Below are 27084 nucleotides of genomic sequence, written 5' to 3'. Positions count from 1 at the left end.
GGCAGGAACATTCTGAAGGTACCGTCCTCAGGACTTTGACTGAGCTACTTCTTTGTGTCTTATTTTCCCCACCCATTAACAACCTCCATGATAGTCCTCCATAGTAAATAACTTACAAGACCTTGACTCAGGGTTGGCTTCTTGGGAATCACACTTAACACAGGGTGTGTGGATGTGCACATAATCGTAAGGCATTTTGCTGAAGCAGGAGTGAGATCAACCAACCTGAACCACACCAATGAAGAGTATGAATGGGGTTATCTCTTAAGCAAAACTTGGGAGTCCAGTTTCAACAGACTTCTTATAGCTATATTAATAGGACTTGAAATTGGGTAATGTGAATCCTTCACCAATGTGCTTATTTAAAATGTTGACTCTTTGGTTTCTTAGCCTTTCCACATAAAGTTTGTGTATAGGAATATGATTGACTTTTGTAAGTTGACCTTGAATTCTGCCATCCATCTTGATTCATGTATTAATTCTAGGAGATTTTTTGTAGATTCTTTGTGATTATCTACACAGACACTTGTCACCCATGGATAAAAACACTTCTCCCACTCAAAGCAATATGTTTACTTATTTTTCTTGCATTCATGTGCTGCCTAGTACTTCTAACCTTTAAGGTAAGTCTAATATTCTTGACATAGTTCAAAAGATCCTGCTTAGGTTTCCAATTCTACTTTTCATTCTGTCTCTCTTAAATGAAATGAAGCTCTTATTGCCTCAAAAGTTCCAGATTCATCTCACCTCCAAACTGTCTTTTCAGCAGTTTCTTCTTCCTGCAACTCCCCTTTCACTGCCCAACTGTCATCTAGTTAACTACTACTCATCCTTGGGCCTTAGCTTCCTTCAGATGACGTTCTTTGAGTGTCTCACTCTAGGGAGGACTTTCTCCTATTGCTACCTAATGACCATGTTCATAGCACTTAACATAGTTGTCATTACTTGTTCAATATCCATTTATTCATGATACTATTTTCATTTGGGCAGAGACTACATCTATCTGTTTTACTCCTCCATTTCTAATACCTAACATAGCTAGCAGCTAGAAAATGGACGCTTTTTAAATATTTCTTGAATAATTGAATGAATACTATGTAATTTAATAATAATAATACATATATAAATTGATTACTGCAGTAATTAAACTCTGAGATATAAAAATATACTTCTTCTTCTTTATAAATGTACATATCTGGGATATCAGATTAATAAAATCCAGCCAAAGCAGCTTGAACAATCATTGTCATTATCAGCAACAGCACAATTTTGCCAACTACTATTTATTGAGTACATTCCATATAATAGGCATAATAATGGGTATTTTACAAGCACTTTATTATTTATCAGTTATAACAATCCAATTTTAGTTACTGTAATCTCCTCTTGCCATTTAACTTAGCAAAAATGTCCACATATTGGGAAATTTGAAGTGGCTCTTTGAATTTTACAAATGAGATAAAATGCACATCACTGGTGAAATACAGCTATTTCAGTATGAACATGCAAATTTATAAATCCAGAGACATTCAAAGTTAAGACAATTCTATATTCAACAATTATTTACAGTTGGTCTCTTAGCCATTAAGACATTGTCCTTTTCCCAATTAAAGCTGTGTGTCAACAAATATGTCAATGATTCTAAAGCAAATCAAACAATTATAAGCAACAGTGTAGGCAAATGTGTCTGGGGGTTTGGAAGAGAGAAAGATTAGTTCTGAAGTCTTTTAAGAGGGGACAAATTTCAGGAATATCCTTAACTGACTGTGAAAGGAAAGTATTTGCTAAGCATAATGTAAAATAAAGAATAAAAATAATGATATTAATAAGTTTTTCAAACTCTATTCTCCTACCTCTTTGATAATTAAATGATAGGAAGTGGAGCTTCTCTTGTTCTTTGTTGGAAAGAGGTGAAAACTCACCCTTAGTGAATTTTTCTTATTTTATTTTATTTAAAAAACATTTTTTAACTGTTTATTTTTGAGACAGAGAGAGAGAGACGGAAAGAGAGAGAGAGAGAGAGAGAGAGAGAGAGTGTGTGTGTGTGTGTGTGTGAGCAGGAGAGGGGCAAAGAGAGAGAGAGACACAGAATCTGAAGCAGTTTCCAGTCTCTGAGCTGAGCCTAGCACAGAGCCCAATGTGGGGCTTAAACTCATGAACTGTAAGATCATGACCTGAGCCAAAGTCGAAAACAACCAACTGAACCACCCAGGTGCCCTGAATTCTTATTTTAGATTAGCACTTACTATATTAATACCATGCAGATATTCCCTTTATATTTCCCAGAAAATGCAGGTAGTCAAAAGAAAGATATTTCTAGTAATTTTGAGATATGGTCCTATATTCCTATCTTTATCTTTATTTTTAATATACTTTAAATGTTACAATTTCACCATTGGATGGCAATATTGCTTATTATTTCCCCTTTGGTATTCTTATAAGCATTTAACTGCAGAGGAAAACCTGACATTGCCTAAGAATTAAGATTTTTTTAGTCAATTTTATTTCTTTTTTTTTTGCATTATTTTATTTCATATGTTATAATGAAAATATATGCAAATGATGTTGCCTTCTAAACTGTTAATGTAGATGCAGTTAAGAAGTTAATAAGTACAACATTCGCCTTTCTGGGTGGAAGATGAAATTATATGTCTTATGCTAAGCCTGATTCTACTCCTAATTTGATGTTATGGTGGAATAATCTGTGCCCCAGTTCTCTCAGAGGCAAAAATTCCTACAACTAAGGGCCATATGAAAAGATGGTCAATGATCATTTCCTATGAATCATTAGGATCTCACACCCCTGAAAAGTACATTTGCTCAATAAGTATTGTTAAAATTGTTTGAATTAGTGGACATAAATTTCAAAGAAGAAAAGTTATGCTATGTTTCTCTAAAGCTGTAATTTATGTTCTGATTTGTAAATCACCTATCACATTTTACCTGGTCTTCAAAATAGTCCAAATGTAGCTAACCATGCAGATGTTAAACACTTCTCAGAGGAAAAATGTGATTTCATAGAATATTATGGTAGCCTACCATTCATAAGAAAGGGAAGAATAAGAATTGTTACAAAATATCTCTGAGTGATGCCTGGGTAGCTCAGTCTGTTAAGCATCCAACTCTTGATTTTGGCTCAGGTCCTGATCTCACTGTTCATGAGATCAAACCCTGTGTCAGGCTCTGCACTGACAGAGCAGAGCCTGTTTGGGATTCTCTCTCTCCCTTTCTCTCTGCCCCTTCCCTGCTCATGTTCTCTCTCTCTCTCTCAAAATAAATAAATCAACATTTTTAAAAATATCACCAAATATATAGAAGGCTAATATGACACTCTCATCAATTTAGCAATAATTTATATTGCAAGTAGATTAGAATAGAAAGTTATGATCTTATCCATAGTCCATGACAAAAACATATTCTTTCTATGCATTTCCATTTGTGGAGTATAGTTATTTATAATTAGAATTCATTAAGGAATTTTAACTAGTTGTGTTTCATTGTGACTCCCGGTTGCAGACTACTTACAGACTGCATAGAGATGTTTATCTATATAAAAACTATTTTTTTCAAAGTAATATCTATTATTTATCTTAATTTAGTAATGTAGTCATGCATGTTCAATGTGTCTAAGCCTTCTAAGTAAATTGTGTAAATTTGTATAATTTTATCTTTTAAAATTAAACATTGAGACTAAGATCATTTCCTCAATTGATAACTCACCTGATCTCCTGATATGTTCATAGTTTACTTTTATTTATAATAGTATTTCATAAAGTTCAAACCATATTTTAATAAATATAAAATTAGTTCATTATTCTTCCCATTCTGCTTACTAAAATTTGTTTCATTATGTTGGAATACATGTCAGTCTCCATGTAAACCATTTCAGTCTAGAGAAGACAGTAGATTGGGATAGATCAGACAAGGCCCAGTCTAGGACTTGAGTACTCTTTTATCATTACATGCTGAAGAGTCCACATACTATGATCACCATATTAACTGTATGTCTATTGAAAGACCTGATGCTGTGTAACATAAAATTTCACCATTGTTTTATAAAAATTTGTCACATAAGCACTTATTATTATTATTTGTAAATCATGAGTAAAGGATCTCTATATCTAGTAGCACTAGGAAAATCATCCCGGTATATTGATATGGAATCACATTGCTTTAAAATATTTAACACTTTAGAGCATCAATACTTCTTGTACTAGGTGAGTACTCTGAATACATTCAGAACAAATGAGAATCCATAGCTTCGATGGTCCCAGAGTCAAACATTATGAAATATTCATGGTCCAGAGTTTGTGCTTGGAAAGTAAAATGTAAGTTGGGCCCATTTTCCAGGGTGAAGTTTTCATAAAATTAGAGACAATCATGTTCTGTAAATAGTTTTACATTTGTTGTATTTTAGAAGCACAGGCTTTGGCTTTCTATATAAGCCCATAAAGTCTTTAAGTTTTGCAATTTTTTGTCTTGACAATTCAAGAGCAAAGCACCATAACTTCACCACTGCCTCCATCTTATCATCTAATTCTTCCTACTGAAATATATTCTTTTAATTCTTCTTTATCTCAAATAATGTTAAATAATGAGACAGTGTTTTTAAAATAATCCACATATCTTCATATGAAAATTTCTGTTTTCGTTTTGATGAATAATACAATCATCTTTTAGTAAAAATAATAGGATTCTAAATGAAAATTCAGTCATTTAAAAATATATAGCTTTGCCAATTCTGCTAAAACTAAAGGCAGATTTTTATGAAAACTGTGACTCATGCAGTAATAATTAAAATAAAAATATTACATATTTTATAAAGCTCATCTCTGATTCAGCAAATGGCAAATAACTTCCTTACGTAGTAAAATGGGTACAGAGAACTTTGTAGTATTCACTTTTTAAAGAAAAACTAATTCTTCCAGGACATCATTTAACAAATGGCATTGCAGTTATTTAAATTCTATTTTCATGTGCATGAACTGAAAGTGACAAGAGAAATAGCAAGAGTAGCCTATTTTTATGAGTGGGAAGAATAATTAGATTTCCATGCAGAGATCAGTGCAGTGTTTTGAATTGAAACGGATTCTAGGGACAATAATTATTAGATACATTGCTATGGTAAGGATATATGCAAAGTTCTATTTGCCCTCTGTGACTCACGGTGACCTGAAATGTTCTCCTGTTCTTTTTTTGAGTTGTGATGACCTTGCTGGCACCAAGCTCCTTGGATCTCATTTCAATGAAAATGCACAAGTTGATTACCTAATGTCAATGATAATAAAAAAGATTTCGCCAGTTGGCTATTTATGGCTCAGGAAACTATCTGCAAACACAATTAAACACTTCATTTAAAACTTTATATCAATTATTAAAAACCAACAGAGTTGCTGTGATAGCATCATACCACACAGAATCAAAGACTTTGTTACGATTAATTTCTTGAATCATAAATAAATGAGTAAAAAGAGATGACAGGACTAGTCGAAATGTTTAAACTTTCCAAAACTAAATAAAATCTTTTACCTGCTTGATGATTACAGCACAGACCAAATGTCTTCATTTAGAAGCCATCAACATTTACTTGCAGAATTTCACCATAGAAATTTCAGGGGAAAGTAATTATAGAGGTAATTTCAATTTAAAGCCACATAGGGAAGTAATTAAGGGTAATAATATCTGTAGCCTCTAAACAAAGATATAGAAAATAGACCCTGTATCTTATTTAAATGAAAGAGGTTACAAAGAAAATAGCAGTGAATGCGGCTTTAAGGTAAGGAAAACCACAGTATTAATAAAACATCTATTTCCAGATATACGTCACACAATTATGTGTGGCAAGATTGTGCTGTAGTGTTTTCCAGAAATATTTTTCAGATATGCTACAGATACACATAAATAGGTTACGTATCTTGTTTCATATATTGCGCTCAATGTTAGTTTTGGTCTGATGGCTCCAGTCCTCTGATTTCACATTTCAAGGACTCTTTTCTAGCTTTCAAGTTAAGTTTGCAGACCTTAGTCTGGTGTTCAAAGAAGAGAAGGCATGGGGATAGAAAGAGAGTTTAAGGAGGAAGAAATAGTAATAAAGACAGTTCAGTAGTAACAATAGTATGATTCATGGTTATTTGGATTGGGAGGCAGCATTACTGGAATGCTTAAGAAGTCATCTTAGCAACCAGAGAATGTTGGGTTCAGATGCCAGCTTCACAATTTATAGGGAGCATGATTTCAGTGAATAATTTAAATCTCTTCCTTCATTTTTAATTTGTAATAATAATTTCAAATAGTTTCTTAATCCTTAATTTGATATAATAAAATCAACTTTCACTTCAAGTTACTATAATGATAACGGAGATATTATATTTACAGTTTTTTGCACAATGCTTGATTTGTACTTGGTAAACTTTTAATGATTATTTATTAGTATTATCCAAAGCTCCCTAACAATCTTTCCTTAGGAAATCTTCTTTTCCCACTTCTAGTTTTCCCTATTCCTATTCATTATGATCCAATGATTCTGCACAAATGAGAGATTGATGGGTCTACTGGCTGTGTTATGTCTTTCTCACTCTTGTTATTTCTATCATGGTCTCCCTACCTATATATTTCTATTTCTATCTCTCTTTCTGCTCCTTCTTATTCTTAGAAACATTGCTTTGCCTCCATTTTCACGCACTGCAACCTCCAGATACTTCAGGATGTTGTATTCTCATGTTTGCATGTGTCTTCATGTGCCAAGTATCATGGGCGTACAGGTTCACAATTAAGTATCCTTCACTCTCAGGGAAAGAAGTCCAGAGAAGACCATTGAGAGAGGTTCACAGGACAGCTTCTAGCTAGATTATGGGAGATAGGTAGCATTGCAGGTTATGCAAGGAAGATTAAAAGGGGATTAATACTGTCTTCAGATCTGCAAAGGGATTTTTTATAAGAAGAGAGTTGATCTATGTTATAACAGAGAACTAATGTGTCACCTGTAAATCTGTAGAGGGACAGTCAGGAAGCAGATTTCAGCTTGGTGAAAAGACTATGCTGATGATTAAGCCAGGTAGTACTAGGAAATCCTCTTTCGTTACCTAGAGGTCAGCTTATGCTTGAACCAGTCAAGGGGAAACTGGACATCCATTTGTCAAAAAAATCCCTCCCTTGAAGATACACAAGACTGCAATAGATGGTGTATTAGTTTCATGTAGTTGCTGTAATAAAGTACCACAAAATCAGTAGCTTAAAAGAAGAAACTGATTTCTTCCTGTTCTAGAGGACAGAAGTCTGAAATCAAGGTGTCAGCTGCTTCATCTTCTCTAGAGTTTCTTGGGGAAGAGACATCCTATGCCTCTCTCTCAGCTGCTGGTGGCTGTTGGTAGTCCTCAACATTCAGCGATCAGCAGTCCTATCACTCCACCCTCAGCCTCCACTTCACATGGCCTTGTCCTCTGTAGTCTGTCTCAGAACTTCTGCCTCTCTCTTATAAGGAAACTTATGATTTATGGTCCCTCTAGATGATCCCCGATAAGATCCTCCCCTCCAGAGCCTTATCATAAACCTCTCTTTTGCCACATAAGGTAATATCCACAGGTACAAATTTAGGACATGCACATATAGTTTTGGGGGCCACCCTTTAGAACATTAGAGGAGGCCTCAACAGTTCTACATCTCAGATTCTATTGCTCTATGATTCAGTAACTGACTTCAGTTTTGAGTAAGTACTAGAGGAGGCAAACACTAAAGGAAACTCCAAGGAGAGTTAGCAATTTATAGGGTCACTGCCCCCAGCTAAAAAAAGTAACATAAACCAAAAACAGCTCAGGTTTAACTCATCAGTAGAATGGGTAGACCCTGATTGTCCTGGCCACTCTATCTCTGTCATGTTATGGATTTGTTTACATAGGAGCGTTGGGATATGAATACAAATATAATACAAAGCCTATGAATATTTGTCATTATACAGAGGGAGACAGACAAAAAAGGCCCTGTTTCTGAAAGGTAATAGGGAAATAGACATATATTTTTAAATTTTCAAAGTAATGAACTACTTTAAGGTCTGACTATATTAACAAAAATTAACATATGGGAGAAAAATTATATGTACTTGCTTTGTAAAGAGTGGTATGTAGATAAAGAGTGAGGGAAGGTGATTTCATTAATTCTCCTTTTAATAATTGTCATGTATACAGCATCTTTTTTCCATATTCACTTAGGTTGGTAAGAAGTACTAAACCATATAACTTGGATCAACAGATAACTGCTTCTCTGCAGTTTTAACAACTTTAATAGCTATTTTTAAAATGATTTGAATGCTTATATAATTTAGCATTGTTTCGCTAAATGATTCCTCTGTACTTTTACAGAAAAGAAGACAGATAAAAGCAGTTTTGTATGACTGCACTCATTTTTCAATGCTGAGTTTGATAGTTTAGTCTGATGATTATGATCTTCTACTTTTAGTTCCTAGTCGAATAAACATTCAATAACTTCTTGTTGGGTAATGGAGCAAACCAAATATAGAAACTGGCAAAATAATAGCTATTATTTTTATTTGACATAAAACAAATATTGACCATTTTATTCATTTAAATGCTGTTTACATGTGAACATTTTTTTTGCATTTAATAATGGTTGGAATGTTTTTTGAAAAATTAGATTTCTTTTCAGTTTCACAAGTGGTGACTACCAAGTTTGAGTTAGATATAAGAGATTTTTTATTTTAAGGGTGCATTTGAATGTTGAATGCTCAGAAGAAACGTTCGTTTATAAAATAGTTTCACATATAGACTATTACAATGTGTTTGTTATATTTATTAACAATGGGCAATGCTGTCATAGATTGATTAATTTAGCATGCTAGCTAGAATTTTGTGAATCACAGTTTGGGTTTTTTTGTCTACCTAAAGTCCTAGAGTTAAGAGATTCACTAACGTCCTAAACATAATTATGTTGCCTAAAAAACAGACTGTGTTATCCATAAATACGTGATCTTCAGTCCAAATTCATAAGTTTTTTCTTTAGAATATTTTAATTCCATTTAAATCATGCATTAGCTAAGACGGTAGGTATGTAGGTGTTAAGGGATTATAGAAGAATTTTTCAGACTTTAGAATACTTTTTCTCTTACCAAAAAAAATTCTAAATCAAAAAGAATGTGAAAGAATTTTAAGATATGCTACGTGCAAATGATTAATGTCCATGTGTAAGTCTAATTACCTCTACTTTTTTTACCAGGATGATGCTGATCCACCATCTGTAGAATTGGTACCTTATTTTACTTTTTTATGTTAGGGATGAAAGTTCAAGTCTCCTCCTGGCAACTTCTAACCATTTATAATTTGGTCTTCAGTAGAATCTGTAGAAGAAAGAAAGGTAATTGATTCACAAAGCTATTTCATTTTCTTGAACACTTAGCCAAACATAAAACGTACAGCTGAATCAACCTATGTGTGTTGCCTTCTTTGCTCTTAAACTCAGGTTGCTTTGCACTGCTAGAGAGAATCAAACAGAAGCAGTGCAGACTAGTGTCACTAAAAATGCATGGGCCACAGTCTCAAGTAATTCTTCCATGGTGTCCGGTGTTTTATTGGAAATCCATACTTTCTAATACTTCCTGTGCAATTCCTCCCCCAAGTATCTCATGGATCCCCTTGACTGTCTTATATATTTCCAGTAATAAATCCAAACTTGTGCACTCTCACTGTCTGTTGGTCACCTGCCACAACTGAGAATAAGCAGACTTGAGATGCTGAAGCTTCATCTAGTACTAAGCATTGGATGCAGAATCCCTCTTTTCTTTATGTATGTTATATATTCCAGAGACATCTAATCTAGTATTTGAACCCAAATGTCATTCAGGTTTTTTGAAAGAAGCTGGTGGTTTTTTTTTGTTTTTGTTTTTGTTTTTGTTTTTCTCATATATTCTTTTCATGAACTTTGTAAATTTGCTAACCTATTTCTTTACTTTTAAAATTCACATAATAGGAATATTGATTTTATTGAGTTCCTATGAGATTTAATTGAGATAGTTCACATAAAGCACTAAATACCCTATTCTTGGCATATAAAAAGTACTAAAACAATGTTAGAAGTTATCAAGATCGTCAGTATCACCATGATCATCCAATTTCCCCAAACAGAGAGTGACTCTCTGTTGATGCCAGGAAAAAAATCTAAAATCTTTAAATAGCTTATAATAATCTTGATGATTTGGGACTGTTTCTCCTTTCAGTTCTCCAGACATGCTCTTTATGCTCTCTGAACAGTGCTGTTAATTGTCTCCTGCCTCTCTCTGGGCCTTTGCACATGTTGTTTTTGTCTTACTTGAATATCTCTCCATTGCCCTTTCTACCAATAAGGTGAGGACTATCTTGAACAAAGGGAAGGGAATTCAGATGCTATTCAGCCACAATGAATAATAAAGGTCCAATACAATATTCCTTATTGAAATTTATCCATTTTATTTAGATTTTTGCAGTTTTGGGCATGTGTATATTTTTATAATATTATTATATTATTTTTGTAATATTGTACCTATAGATATCTCTCCTTTTTCATAGTGCGTTTTTCCACCTTCACCCCCCACCCCCACCCTTGGTCAGTCTTACCAAGTCTTTTCTAACTTATCAATCTTTTCACAGAACCAGGTATTGGTTCTTTATCCTCATTAATGCTTAGTTTCCATTTTTGCTGATTTCTATTCTTATATCATTAATTCCTTTCATCTTCTTTATATGGATTTTGCAATAGTAATATGGATTTAAAAATTAACTTGTTCACTAATTTATTGCTAGTTCTTAGAATAGTGTCCGGTCCATAGTAGGCTTCCAACCAGTATGTAACTAATGCATCAAGGTATAGATATCAGCTTCTTCATGAAGTTTCATTATTATTACTACCCATCCAAGGTTAGATTCTGTGCTCATTTTACATTTTTTTAGTGTATTCTGTGTTACTGAAAATGCATTATGACTTTTTTTTACCCAATAGACACTAAGAAAGTCTTTTCTAAAATTCTTATGCCAGCACATTACCTAGCATTTAATAGAAAATCAAATAAATTATTGTTGGATAAAGAAATGAATTTTCATGAATTCAAAATGCAAAGTGGATCTCTTTAAACTATAATCTTGGAGTCATCAAATTTCTTGATTACCAGGATAGTGTTTGATAATCCTTTACAAATATATGACATTGTATCTCTGAATGATAATAAAAATTCTCTTTTAAGAAAATGTCCATATTTTATTTATGTCGCTCTCAAAAAGTCAGGAGGCATGCCATGTAAATAGGTGTTACCCCATTTTTTTTCTAATCATTTCTGTAATGTCATTACACAGCACATCAGAAATTAGGATTCATCCTGACTTACTATCTAATATAAAAACAAAAATGCATGTTTTTATAAATGTATCTGTATCAGGAATCAATGGATTTTAGTAATTTTATGTTCATATTCTCCACAGCTTTCAAGATTAATAAAAATAATCATTTGCCGTTTCAACTTTTATCTTTACACTTCTTTCTTCCCCTTTCCTCCTTCTCTTTCTTCTTCACATGGCCTGCTATGACAGAGACTGACCGCACAACAGAAGGAAAGAACATATAGAGGCATTCAAATCTAGGCTTTGGCATTTCTTAACTCGTGTGATTTTCAGTAAAGTACTTCACCTCTCTGAACCTCTGTTTACTTAACCTTTAAATAGCAATGACAAAAAAATTAATACCTGTCTGATAGGATTGCCATGGAAACTAAATGACATAATATAAATAACATTCCTGGTACATATTAGCAGATCCTCTGTTAGGTGTTCTCTAAAAAGAAGTAACATTCAAAAATTGTACCCAATATTAAGTGCAAACTCACAAATATCTGTAAGGCTAAATGAATGGGTCTGGTTCTTCCTGATAGTTTTTCTAGCTATTGTTCATCATCTAAATGGTCTCTTATGCAGCACCATAATGTCGGGCTCCTATCTTAGGAAAGCAATCTGGCCTGATTTCCTTGCTATTGACTGAGGGTTCAGGCCACCAGTCCTAAACAGTGACATTTCATTTATACTAGATCACTGACATTCTCCTCAAGGGACCAGTACTGATAATTTCATGAATCTTTAAAACCCCCAATACTATTATAGAATGTAATTTCTGTCATAAAATTCAGTAAGTGAAGTAAATTCATGAAGCTCATAAGTGACCCTTTTGGATTTTTAATGATTCTATAAATGCATTACTAAAATAATTTATAAAGCTAAATGAGTCATTCCACACATCAATATGGGTAATTCAAACAGGTGCTTCAGCAAAATTCTGAACTGCTAGAAGTCGTGGACCTTACCCCTTTACTCTGCTTATTGCTAAATATATCTAAACTACATCACTAACCTCACTCCATAAATTTTGTAAACCTGATAATTCCACATTGACTTTGACAGATCTTTAAACTATTTTAAAACGACTTCCTGATTTCGGGTTTGCTTTTCTTTATTACAATCTGTGTATCAATTTTTTTTCAAGATTTTGTTTGTTTGTGTCTATACATTTTGATGAAATGATATCTTGTGGTTTTTCAGTCAAAAAACAGTGCCAACTTCAAGGCTATTATGTGCTTATTGTGCCCGGTGAACTAAGAGCCTAGCTATTTTTGCAAGCAATACTTGATTTTCCTTTCATAGACTTACTTGACACCAAAGTGGAACTTTCAGAGTAAAGAATATCTGGATTTTAATCCAGCTACATTTTTTTTTTTAAAAAGAGCACTGCGATGAGACAAGTTATATAGACTCACTTTTCCTGTCCATAAAATATTGATCTACTGTGAGACTGTCGGGAGGATTAAAAAGAATAAAATATGTCACCATTTATTATGGGAAAGGTGTTCAATAAATATTGGTTCTCTTCTCATTTCCTTCTAATCACACTGGTTTCTTTTATGCTTTCTTACAGGATAAACGTGACATTTTAAAAATAGAGACCAAGATGAGAAATGTGTTTGCAAACCCTTTTTATCATTTTCTATTCAAATAAATAGTACACATCCTCCTATTGTCCTGTCTCACTGAGCATTTTAGGTCCATGTTTTCTTTTAAAAAAGTTCTTTTATACTTTCCTACTGGCAGTGCTATTTCTTTGTTCACTCTTAAATAACTGTCATGATTTCTATTTTTGGAAGATTTACTATTTGGCTTGGGTGCAACTTTGTTTCTTTATTCTTTTTGGTGACTTTTACCACTACTGGGCTAATTTATTAAGGAAGGTATTTTGTTACCAGTTTCTTCAGATGTATATTGCGATAAGGAAGTCAGTGACATCTAATGACAGGAAAGATCTAGACTGAGGTGAAGAGTCCATTTACTGCCAGTAACTAGCCATCATCAGATGTTAAATAAGCTTTTTAAAATATCAAGATATTGAAAAAATCATAATTGACTTCATAGTCACAACTTAAATATTTATGAATTTGCAAGGTGTCTTTCAATATTCAAATCTCAGGGTAAGCCAATTTCACAATGCTCTTTCTGAAAAGTATAGAGAATTAACACTTTTATATGGCTTCTCCCTACACTTGTCCCTTTGATCTATACATGTGCTCATTCCACATTTATGGAAAAGTCAGATTTTCATATTCCTTTCTAATTCTTTAATTATTTTTATTGGCATTATCATTATTTAGTTCTGTCAATGCGGACATTACTTTTACATGGCAACTTGGGTTTAAAATGCACATTCATCTCCTTTCTTGAATAAATAAGTAAATGAATTAACAATGTCTGTAAGATGCATGAACTGATCCCATACTCTTCAGTGAATAAAAAGAGATGCTGATAGGGTATAGTTTTGGCCAAGTCCCCAGAGCTGTGACTCCAAGTCTGATTTTCTGAGTCCTAGTCCTTTATTTCTTAAATTACATTCTTCTTTTCAATTTCCCATTTCTCTTTGTATCTTCTAGAAGTCATGAGCAGTGATCTTCCTTAAAGATTTTATTTGATTTACTAAGCCTTCTTTTTTGCTTTCCTCTATATAGAAAGATAACAAGATTAATTAACAAATGCAAGAAGACTTAGATATACCATCTGTATTGATCTTTAGAGAAACAAAATCAATACAGAATCAATTCATATTCAACCACCATGAATATAGATGTATATGATTGATATGAGTATGAATGTATGTTCATATTACATATTATGGAGGCTGAGACGTCTCAAGATCTCTGAATACATATTACGGAGGCTGAGATGTTCCAAGGTCTGCAGGTGGGACCTGGAGGCTCAGGAGAGCCAGTGGTGTAAGTTTCAGTCTGAAAGTGATCAGACTCAAGATTCAAGAAGAGTTGTTGTTTATATCCCAAGTTTGAAGGCAGGAAAATACCTATGTCCTAGGTCAAAGCAGTCAGACAGAAAACGTTACTCACAGAAGGGTTAGCTTTTTTGTTCTATTTAGGCCTTCAGCTGATTGGATGATGACAGCACACATTTGGGAGGGCAATCTGCTTTACTCAGTCTACTGATTAAAATATTACTCGCATCCAAAAACACCTTTACAGACACACCCAGAATAATGTTTGACCAGTTATCTGGGCATTCTGCGACCCAATCAAGTTGACACATAAAATTAACCATCACATCATCTCTTTTTTTTTCATGTTGTTTGGGAGACATTTTTAATGCTTCGCATTTATGTGGAAAGCAAAACAAATAATTAAAGCAATGTGCATCTCTTAGGCTCTGCAAAGCCAATAAATAAGAAAGTGACAAACCTTGGAGAAACAATTTTTTATTTATTAAAAAAATTTTTTTTAATGTTTATTTTTGAGAGAGACAGAATGCGAGTGGGTTAGGGGCAGAGAGAGAGGGAGACACAGAAGCATAAGCAGGCTCCAGGCTCTGAGCTGTCAGCACAGAGCCCGATGCAGGGCTCGAACTCACCAGCCATGAGATCATGACCTGAGCCGAAGTCGGATGCTCAACTGACTGAACCACCCAGGAGCCTCTAGCACTTAATTTTTTAAATCTTTAATACTTTCTAAGCATTTTCTCAATGTGGTCACAGAAAGAATCAATTGAGAATTATTTCAGAAGAAAACTTAATTACTCTGCAGGATTAAAATTTTAATTATGAGTATTCAATTAAATGTTAATATTGAGATTTGCTCTTTAGATTTTTATGCAAATATGTCCTCTCATATGCATAAACTAAAGATAAAGGAGGTTCATAGTAAATTTTGTTTTTGTTTTTGTTTTTGTTTTGCAGTTCACTAAATCACTGATAATTGACTTTGTGCTTATGACCTGAAAAGTAATAATAAGACTATTCTTACATGATCTACTGGAAAAAAAATTAGTTGGTTGATTTGGATGTCGCTACCTAGACAATTTAGAAAGGGACTACCCTTGTGGACAATTGGAAGTGATCAACATTGTAGAAAAGAAACAAACGAAAACAAATAAAATGAATTTTGCTATTTTTCTTTTGTCACTCTAACTCTTAGTAATACAGAAAGTCATTTCCCGTTTCATACAGTTTTAAGGTTGAAAGGGAATTGTATTTAATTTAGCTTTCTTAATATTACAAATAAAAACTGTGAGGCTAGAGGAGTTACAAGAATGTTGGTGAAAAAATATTTCCCTGCTCTAAACACTGGGCCACCACACCTTCCCACATCACTTATAGAAGGAACACCAGCTCAGGTGACTTGAGTTCTACTTCCAAATCTGCAACACTAGCATGTGATGTTGACCATGTCAGTCTCTGTACTTTTGACTCCTCCTCTCTGAAATGAGGTTGTTGGAAGATATGATTTCTGTGATACCTCCCAACTGTAATGAAGGAGAAGGGACATAGGTACTTAGAAAGAAAGAAAAACACACAATAAAATATGATGGGCTTTACATTGATGAATGATGGTGGTATGCAATAAACAACTTATTTTAATTTCTTTCTCTAGAGATTTCTTCTCAAAATAGGAAGATAATTTATTAAGGTATATCATTTACCTAGATGATACTACACTTTCTATATGTTATGATAGAGTTAACATTAATAGTTTAAATAGCCTTGATTAAAACTTCAAATTATCGGGGCATCTGGGTGGCTCAGTTGGTTGAGCGTCCAACTATGGCTCAGGTCATGATCTCATGGTTTGTGGGTTTGAGCCCTGCTTCGGGCTCTGTGCTGACAGCTCAGAGCCTGGAGCCTGCTTTGGATTCTGTCTCCTTCTCTCTCTGCCCCTCCTCATTTGTGCTCTGTCTCTCTGTCTCTCAAAAATAAATAAATGTAAAAAAAAATTTTTTTTAAGAAACTTCAAATTATCAACAGTCTTGCTAGTCAAATAATAAAGTTAATATTTTAATTTAATTTTATAAAATGTGGATTATTATTGGCTGCATTTAGTTTCCTTTTGAAATTTGAAATTAATGGAATTTGTTGGCTAATATGTAATGTCATATCTTATGAGGGCTTCTGAGAAAAAAAAGAAAACTCCACCAAACTAAGTACTCCCAAGTAAAATTTTCTTCTGGATCTAACTGTTTCATTTGTGAAATGATTCTATCTAAAATTGAACAAATTGAAAATAATGATTGGAAAATCTGGAAAAAGAGTGTATGATATGGTGTGATGTCATCTTTGTGAATGATACCATGGGCTAAACTTTTTAAATAAAAGTTGAAGGAATTCATTGTCAGAGTATATGAGAATATCAACAATTGGCAGATGTACTTCTCATTTCAGCACACCTCTAATATATCATGGAACTACATTCTGGTTGCTGCGAAGTGTGTAATATAGGAAATCTTTAAAAATTGAATCTACTTGTAACCACTGAGGTAAGTTTTTCCCACTATTTTCTTTGTTGCTTATAAAATATATACTCTTTTAATGATCACATTTTATTAATACAAATGTATATTATTTACACATACAGACACAAGATTTCAGTTTCTTTGAATGTTTTTGACAAAATACTTTGGATAATTTTTGTTATATTGAACTAGTAAGTCTGATTGGAAATCAAAATCTGTGCATTTAGGATAATATTTCTAAAGAAAATCCCATATGAGTGCATTATTTGCTATGGTCAATTTAATTGTACTTTTCCCGATAGAAATAACATAAGTAATTTCATATGCAATCTATAGTCTTACCCTACACTTCCTTAAAACAAAGTCTGAGGCAAGAGTTAACTGCCAGTGGGTGATTTGGTAGATGTAATGCCAGGCCAGCAAGGTGAGGGGGAAAAGAAATGAAGAAGGCAGAATGGAAAACGATAGTCTTTTTTCTGATGTGGTGCCTGGTTGGCTCAGTTGGTGAAGCATCCGACTTCAGCTCAGGTCATGATCTCACAGTTCATGAATTCGAGCCCCGCGTAGCTCTGCACGGACAGCTCAGAGCCTGTGACCTGCTTTGGATTCTGTGTCTCCCTCACTCCCTGCCCCTCCCTCACTCACGCTCTGTCTCTCTTTTCAAAATAAGTGAACAAACATTTAAAAACCTTTTTAAGAAGACCAAATTATCTAGTAAGAATTAGCAAACATAAATATTTTGAGTAATTGGTGCCATATTTAAAACCACATCCATTGTATTTTGGTCCGATCAATTGTGCCACTGTCATTTTTTCCCCCTTTAAAACGGCAAAGTATATAGCGTGCAATGATTTACCAATTTTCCCAGATCATCAGACTAGTAACAGCATCTAATTTGTACAACTGTCTTATAAAATAAATGCAATAAATTTTCAATAAATGATTTTAAATCTGTAAAAACTTTGGGGTGCGTGGGTGGTTCAGTCGGTTGAGTGTCCAACTTCGGCTTAGGTCATGATCTCACGGTTTGTGAGTTTGAGTTCCACCTTGGGCTCACCGCTGTCAGTGCAGAGGCCACTTCAGATCCTCTGTCCCCCTCTTTCTGCCCCTCACCCGCTCATACTCTCTCTCAAAAATAAAAAAATGAAAAAAAAACATTAAATATGTAAAAACCTTGACATATCACCAATTTCTACATCTAAACTTTAGTTTCTAGATGCATAATTTAAGTGAGTACATTTTTCATAACTTATCCCTTTGATTTTTTCCACTTAAGCATAAAATATATTAATTCTTTCGTGTAAGCTTGTGGAGTGAAGCTAATTATTTCCTGTTATCATTGAGTGAGGAGGTAACCCCAGAATAGATGCAGAGAAAATTTATCCCAAAGATTTACAAAGTCAGAATTATAATTTGTTCACAGGCCTGCAAGTGAAACCACTCTTACAAATTGCCTCCGGAAAATCATGATCAAATGAGTTTCAAACAAGCCAGGATCAGAAAGAACTCTGTGTTGTTTCTGAAACAATCAATGCCATAATACACATTTTTACACATTTTACTGCATTTAAATGTTGCTATATATAGTTTTCTTAAATGTCCACTAGTTTTTTAAGATTTATTCCAATTATGCAATTAAATGGAATCAGAAAAAAAAATATCCCCAAAATATAACACACACTTTGTTTCAAAATTATGATATGTGAAGATATCCTAAAACTTTGACATACACTTTTGTCATAGTAAGAACCTCAGATTATTTGTGGAAAGTCTGTTCTCGAGTAAAAAATTAGAATTACATTATTAGGTACTATGGTTATCGGTTTAAAAAACTAAATGCATCTCATATAGGACAAGATTCAATAAAACGTGGTGTGCCTAAGAATTTATTAGATTCATGTTGCAATATCCCTTGTAATGTACTGGTTTTATGCAGTTTTGCATTTTAAATGTATGCCAATGAAATATGTAGAACACATAGAATTTTAGATTTGAAATTTAAATTACTGAGTGTATTACTGTTTATGGCTTTAAAAAACAAATTTTATTTTAAATTAGTTGTTTTAAAATATAACGTTTAAGTAGTATTCTTAACTAATGCTTTATCTTTTTTTTCAATATGTGAAATTTATTGTCAAATTGGTTTCCATACAACACCCAGTGCTCATCCCAAAAGGTGCCCTCCTCAATACCCATCACCCACCCTCCCCTCCCTCCCACCCCCCATCAACCCTCTCAGTTTGTTCTCAGCTTTTAAGAGTCTCTTATGCTTTGGCTCTCTCCCACTCTAACCTCTTTTTTTTTCTTCCCCTCCCCCATTTAACATCCATATTTTCCACTAGTGATAATATTGTCTTTACAGTCAGGTATTGGAAATACCAAAGATGGGTGTCCAAAACTAGTATGGGCATAGATATGTATGCTCTTTCATGAGTAAAAACCAGTAAGCTTTGATTTGTTTTCTAGTCATGTTTATATGTGTGTATTGAGTGAATGCATGATTCCATTTCTATTACATTCTATTTTTCACCTATCACAAGTAAGTGCTTATCTGTGTTGGCTGTTGTGTTGTGCATGGAAGAATAATGCCTAAATGAGATTATTGTCCCTGCCTTTAAGGTTTTCAGTTTTACTTTTTTTTGCTTTATGAATTATGCATTTGTGAATATCTTTTTTAATGTTTTATTTATTTATTTTGAGAGAGAGAGAGAGAAAGTGTACACACAAGCAGGGGGTGGGCAGAAAGACAGAGGGAGAGAGAATCTTAAGCATGGTCCATGCTGTCAGTGCAGAGCCCCATGTGAGGGTCGATCTCACAAACCCTGAGATCATGACCTGAGCTGTGAAATCAAGGTGTCTGACACTTAAGTGACTGAGCCACCCAGGTAACCTCTGAATATCTTTGAATAATCTTAAGATTTCAGTGTCTGGCCATAGAATATAGAAAACTAATCCATATATATCATTGAAACTATGATCTGTAATAAGTATTTTCCATAAACTGAATGCTTAAAAGTTGAGAAGTATAGATTCATTACACATTCCCAAAATTTCAATAATTTTTTGAAAATCTGAACCAAAGAAGTTTTATATCTTCTGTGATTGATATTTGCACCAACACAGTTTTTTTTTTAATTTTTCATGTTCTATTTGTTTTTGAGGGAGAGATAGAGCACAAGTCGGGGAGGGGCAGAGAGAGAGAGGGGGACACAGAATCTGAAGCAGGCTCCGGGCTCCGAGCTCTCAGCATAGTGCCCCACACGGGGCTCAAACCCACGAACCTTGAGATCATGATCTGAGCTGAAGTCAGATGTTTATCCGAATGAACCACCCAGGTGCCCCTGTACCGATGCAGCTTTATAATTAGCACTGTTTGGTGTGCATACTGAAGCAAAACCAAATGAATAATTTCATGATTTTTGTTTCATTGTGTATGTTAGTTATGTTACAGATGTATACCATACACAGGTAGTTTGGGGAACAATGTCTAAAATATCTATAACATTTTACACCTCACATTTCCTTAAGTTTAATTTTAGTACGTTCAATGGAATAGTAACATGTATTCAATTATTCTTTGAATTTATATAGAATGAAATGATGTAGCATTATATAACTGAATAAAAATGCCTTTTAGAATCATCTGGTTTTCAGTATGATTTTTTCAGTGTCAATCTAGTCTAGTTTCAATAACTTCTCACAACAACTCTATCTTTTTAAATTTTCTATAATAAGCACCAATTCTACCAAGAAAATAATATGCATAGATTAATCCTATTTTCCTGAGAAAGAATTATTGATAATTGCAAGTGGACTTTAGTTAAGCTACTATCTAAAGAGAATTATTTATGTGACTGGATAAACATGTGGCTGTGAAAATCTTCCAGCAGAACTGCAGATGGACAGAACAAATCAGGTAATAACGAGGACAAGAAACTTGGCTACGTTTCTGGGTAATTTAATTACAATCCCTTGGAATAAATACTTGCAGAGTTATAAAGTATGATGGACCAGAGTTCAGGAGATAACTCTCTTAGGATCAAGGACAGAAGATGCCAAGACAGAGCAAAAACTAAATCAAAAAGCTTTTTTTGAATTTAAACAAGTGTATATGGCTTTTTAAAAAAGTGAGTGTGTGTGTGTGTGTGTGTGTGTGTGTGTGTGTGTGTGTGTGTGTGCGTGTTTAATCTGGAACCAAGGAGTTTCATGCTGTTGGTCAGACTAAAGATCTTCCTTTCTCTATAACAGGCAGTGTTACAGTTTGTTGACCTGATTCTCATTCCGTTCTGCAATCAAATTATTTAATTAACAACGTAACTGTGTTTTAGCTTCATCAACAAATAACTGGAGTTTCTCAAATTTTTATCCTTCCATGTTTTTTCTTTAAGAAAATGATAAAAAAAATTTTATCAGAGCTCTAAGAAGGCCATACTTTGACCTACGAGTTCTGAAGGGGGCCCTTCATTGCTGTCTACATTGCTGGATTCCTCTACTGGTCCTCCCATCCCCATCGCTTTGGCTTCTCAGCTCAGTCTGGGCTGTGTCTTTCTCTTATATCTTATTATTTGCAACATTAATTTCTGACATGATGATTTATGTACATATTATATATTAACAGATACAGCACTAGATCTCAGAATTTTTTTATTACAATTCAATAGCTTAAAGGAAAATATTTTGTGTTTACTTCCTCTGAGTTCAACATTTAAGAACCACCAGTGTCCTGATCAGCATTTCTAGGCCATCATTATGAGAAAGGCTTTTATAAAGTATAACACATTATTTTACTTCTAATTTTTTTCCTTGAAGTATTTTCAACATAATTTTTAGGTCTGCCTCTTTCTTCCTTCATATGTCTATGACAAACATCTTAGGCGAATTGCAGTTGTAACTATTTGTTCTAAATTTATTTCTATACTAACTAAAAAATATGAAAGTGTGGAAGATAAATCTAGAATGAAATGAGTGAATAAGGATAAAATATGGATTTCAATAGTTCATCTGATTCAGAATAAAAATTGAATTGGAAAGGAAATAGAGGTAAGGAAATTTCCTATGTTCTCCTTTGCAAATTAATGATGACCTTACTTATGTATAGCAAATCCTGCTTTCACCACCCTGGTGGTATTTTAACCCATCTTGTTCATTAAATGAAATTATACATTACAATGCAAAATATGAAATAGTTTAATTTATTAAAAAATAGTCTCGGGGCGCCTGGGTGGCACAGTCGGTTAAGCGTCCGACTTCAGCCAGGTCACGATCTCGCGGTCCGGGAGTTCGAGCCCCGCGTCAGGCTCTGGGCTGATGGCTCGGAGCCTGGAGCCTGCTTCCGATTCTGTGTCTCCCTCTCTCTCTGCCCCTCCCCCGTTCATGCTCTGTCTCTTTCTGTCCCAAAAATAAATAAACGTTGGAAAAAAAAAAAATAGTCTCTATGAAACCCAATATGCATGTATTTCTAACATCAAAATAAAACAAATAGCAACTCAGCATCAAAAATAATAGAGAATAAAGTAAATTTTCCTGCAATACCAAGGGGAGAGTAAATTCGTAATACACAGAAGAGCTTTTTAAAATGTAAGGGAAAAGACGCCTTGTCCCTCTTCACTTGTCCCTCACTTTCATTCTAATCTCCATCAAATCATATAGAGAGAAGACTGAGGAAATTCTCTTGTGTCTCCCCCCAGATATTTGTGGCTTAGCTCTTTTTTACACAGATCAACTTAATTCATTCTACTTTATTCAATTTTCCTCTTCCTCTTCCCTCTTGGCTCAAAATTGCAAGCCACGCACAACCTCCTGCTGGAAGGGGAATGGGTGTTTGTACAAATTGCTGAATCTGAACATTTTACTCCTCATATGAATCTTAACAATGCTTTGTCCTTCTGCGTGTCCCTTCTAGGTCAGTGATCAATGGGGTCTCTCGTGGTTTTGTGTCCATGAAAAATGTCAATGGCACAGCCTGCTGAACCTTACATAGCTGATGGCATTTCTCTGCATTTGAAGTATATTATCCACCTTTGTTTCTATAATGTGTTCTAAAAATGTTTCTCTGTCCTTCAGGCTATACAATAGTAAATGTTGAAATTTTCCATTTTTTTGTGTGTGTTGGTAACATGTTCCAAAAACTTTACATGTCCAGTATCATATTAGAAGCTGAGTGCCTGTAGAATTTGGACCAAAGGCTCCCAGGTCAATGAATGTCTAACATCATGGCCCACATTGTCCAAAAAGGCTCATTTCTGAAGAATTTGTGGAGATGGTGTTAAAATTTGTTTTAAATCTCAGTATTACAGGGGAATTTTTAGGCTTTTTCAATAACTAATAGAGGTATATTTGGTCCTCAGAATAGCGCATCCAGTTGCATTTTGCACACTAATCCCAAAATTATACTGTTGATCTCAGAGTGATTTCCATCATTGTCTTTTAATTTTGTGGCATTATTCTACAATCAACAGAGTTCATGTTATCTCAGTCAGCTAAAGACAAATGTTTCATAACAAACACCTCAAGAATCTAGCATGAAACGTAATGAGCATTTCTCACTTACATGTCTGTATTGTGGTTGAGGACCGGCTGCTCTAGATGGAGTTTCGGTAAACTTGGTCTATATCTGCTTCACATGACTTTCATTTTCCTGGGATCACAGGATACTGTGGCATGTCCTCATGGTGCTTGCAAAAGCTCAAGAAAGCAAAGAGAAACATATTGTTGCTTGAGATCACAGCTGATAACACATGCCACTGGCCAGAACTAGTTACTAGGCCAGAGGTAGAATAGTACGCCCCACCTAATGTGGGAGGGGAGGAGGAGGAGTTGCTGAACAATCATCCAAATTTTATAATGTCCAGTGAAACTGTACTCTTTTGGATTATACTTCTAACAATGGCAATTTAGCTTCAAACACTAAATTATAGCTCCCAACATGTGAACTATAGATTCAAGTAGGAAACTTTGGGCTACAACCAATGGGATCTTTTATTTACACAATAAAAACATTTTTAGGAAATCTAGATGTAGTGCTGATTTTAAAGCTGGCTATTTAGCCCCCAGCCGGGCCCTACATATCCCCTGATTCCTTCATTTCCTTGTCTCTGCTATTTTTGATGTTCTCTTTACCCTCAGGTTTGTTGTGGTGGGAATACTCTTATTTCAGGATTTACAGTAAAAGATGACAACACAAGAGGAAGAAGAAAAAATACAACCTCTTATATGGTCTCTATTGGCAGATGTAAAAGTTTTCCAGGAAACCTCTGCAAATTTTCCCAGGTATCTTATAGAGTAAAAAATGAGTAAAAATACTCATTTTTGAACCACTCACTTGCACGGGAATGACCTTCTCTTTAGGTCAATCTTTCCTACTTCTGGAGTGGACAGAGCTGGTAGTAAAATCATTTTTTTTTAGATGAACATGTTTTTATTTTTGTTGTGTTTTGTTTGGGGGCAGGGTTTGAGGGAGATGCATCAGACAGTCATGTCAGACAATCATTTGAGTATAGTTAAAACATTTATTTCATGGGTCTGTCATTATTTGTTTAAGATAATTTCTTAAATGTTAATTGCTGGAAAAACACTTTAAAATTTACATAGGATGTCACCATTGGCCCCCACAGTAACAGTACCAGTTCTCGTATCACTTCAGGGTAGCAATATGCTACTACCGCTTGTGGCCATTTTTTGAAAACCCAACACTGTTTTAGTCAGAGATAAATAATTTATCCGGACAAAGTTTCCATTTTTGCTAACATTTATTTCTAATGCATTTATATGATGAATTGCTTCTTTGTGTCCTTTGTCTTCTTAAAATACTTTTCTCACTGATCACGTATAGGTAATATGTATATTAAACAACTGACACTTGGTCACTTATTTACAATATTTCTACTTCAGTTCTGTCCTTAGAGTTTCTAAAATGTTTATGAGGTCAAATTTATTTGTATTTTCCTTTATGGTTTCTTCCTTTGAAATAATTTCTTACTGAAAAAGATCTCTCAAAACAAACTTCCAATGGTTACTGGTATTCTACTTTTTTAGTATTTCTTTAAAAATAATAAAGCTGGGGGCACCCGGGTGGCTCAGTCGGTTGAGCATCAGACTCTGGCTTAGGGCATTATCTCACAGTTCCTGAGTTTGAACCCCCACATGGGGCTCAGGCTTACTGCTGTCAGCGCAGAGCCTGCTTCAGATCCTCTGTCAGCCTCTATCTTCTCCCTCCCCTGCTTGTGCTCTCTCAAAAATAATTAAACATTTAAAAAAAGAACAATAATTCTGTTAGCTGTATAGAAATTAGCTGTGTGTGTGTGTGTGTGTGTGTGTGTGTGTGTGTGTATGCATGCATGGGGTGTGTATGTTGCCATAAAGACTTAATTTGATTTGATTTTGATTCAAATATTCAACTCATTTTCCTTGAGCTATTTTTCCCACTGATTTGAAAGGATCTGATCCTCTGGCTTTCTTTTGATAGGTCTGTCTATCCTCATGTAAGTACCAATCCTTTTCTTTGAAGCTTGTATTTTATATTAACATTTGACAGCCAAGTCCCTCCTAATTTTCTCTTTTTCAAGATAGACTTATATTTCAACTGTTTATCATTCACATAAACTTTTGCAATTTGTCTGATGAATTAAACATATATATTAGTTTGGGAAAAGTTAACCAGAGTGTTTATCTAGCAGACTCTAGAAGAGTCTCCTTTTAATTATCTTATTGGCTGAATTCTGAATTAAACTTAAATTATTTTTTAAGGTGAAACTCACCTCCACTTCTTATTTTATGCATTTTCTGTAGATTATCTCATCTGACTTCATGGTTATGTCTGCAATTTCTGTGTTAAATTTCCAAAATGTGTATTTCAATTTCATACTCCTCATGGTAGCTTCCTTAGGTAATGATCATTAAGCACTTACTAGGTAAAGATACTGAATGAAGTGCTTTATGTGGATTATCTCATTTTTTCTGGAGAACAACTCCTTAAGGGATGTATAATCAGTACCTGTATTTTACAGATGATGAAACTAAGGTCCTAAATGATTGAAAAATCTGCCCAAGGTCACAGAAGTATAAAAAAGACATAGAAGTTTAACCCAATTCTACCCCAATGTCCATGTTCTTAATAATTAAAGTCTTCTATCTCTAAGTGTTTGTTTCCTGTATACACTGTTGCCAGTTGGCACTTCAAATTTAGGATGCCAAAATGCTTCCTGATCATCTTTACCTCAACTGCTTTTCTCCCAGTTTTGTCTTCTTTTTAAATTGGTGATACTGTAATATTCCAACTCGCCTAAAAGAAAGAAATGGGAGTCATTTTTGAAACTTGCTTTTCCTTCTCACATTACATTTAACAGTCAAATCTTGTTAATAGTGTGTGTGTGTGTGTGTGTGTGTGTGTGTGTATTCTTTTCTCAAATTAGACCCTATCTATGTTACATACTTTTGTTACTGCTCTTGGTTTAAGAGCTCAGTTTTGGGGCGCCAGGGTGGCGCAGTCGGTTAAGTGGCTGACTTCCGCTCAGGTCATGATCTCTCGGTCCGTGAGTTCGAGCCCCGCGTCGGGCTCTGTGCTGACAGCTCAGAGCCTGGAACCTGTTTCAGATTCTGTGTCTCCCTCTCTCTGACCCTCCCCCATTCATGCTTTGTCTCTCTCTGTCTCAAAAATAAATAAACGTTAAATTTTTTTTTTAAAAGAGCTCAGTTTTTTCCTTTACATATGTATCTTAGTGGTCTTTCAAGACCCAAATATAACAAAGTACCCAGCGAAATTTCTCATATGTCTTTCCGAAGCTTTAAAATTGGACAAATTAATTGCTGCCTTTTTAATCCTCCAGTAACTAGATTCAAAATTGTACTTACAGAAAAATCCAATGTGTTTTTATTTTGATGAAAATGAGATAGGGCCAAACACAACAAAACCACTATTTTTAAATTTTGTATTGTCTTCATATATTAAATATAACACTTTTGCTTAGTGTGGCAAAAAGAAACAATAATACCTTTATATATCAAATTCAGAATATTTCATTTGTGAAAGATTAAATTCTAGAAATGAAACAGAGAGGGGGAAGCTGGTACAAAGTAAAATACTTGTATTTTTTAGGAGTTGAACTATAGAATTTCAGAACTACAGTGTATTCAACTTTCTTATCAGTAAATAACAAACATATTCAATAACTAATAATAGCAGATGGGTTTCACCTAACGCTATGGGTATCATTGCTCTGGTTTTTGAGAAAACTTATAAGTTTATAATTTTAAATAATTATTAAATTGGATTCTTAGGCTTCCCATTTATCTT

The 27084-nt window shown here is 34.3% G+C and overlaps 1 long non-coding RNA gene across 1 annotated transcript in view; it reads right to left on the bottom strand.

Annotated features, from left to right (window-relative positions):
• Positions 1-3934: 3934 nt before the first annotated feature.
• The window catches only part of LOC109493388, a 441201-nt gene continuing 418051 nt past the window's right edge, over positions 3935-27084 (bottom strand). The window contains exons 7-10 of the long non-coding RNA XR_006588213.1: positions 26008-26073; positions 23344-23477; positions 9208-9346; positions 3935-5268 (exon numbers count right to left, since the gene is read on the bottom strand). This is a non-coding gene — a long non-coding RNA (uncharacterized LOC109493388). The remainder of the gene's footprint in view (positions 5269-9207; positions 9347-23343; positions 23478-26007; positions 26074-27084) is intronic.

The sequence above is a fragment of the Felis catus genome, chromosome D3 (assembly GCF_018350175.1).
Source record: "Felis catus isolate Fca126 chromosome D3, F.catus_Fca126_mat1.0, whole genome shotgun sequence".
NCBI classification, from domain to species: Eukaryota; Metazoa; Chordata; class Mammalia; order Carnivora; family Felidae; genus Felis; species Felis catus.
Note: the sequence above shows the minus strand (reverse complement) of the source record. Positions and strands in the feature narration are given on the sequence as shown.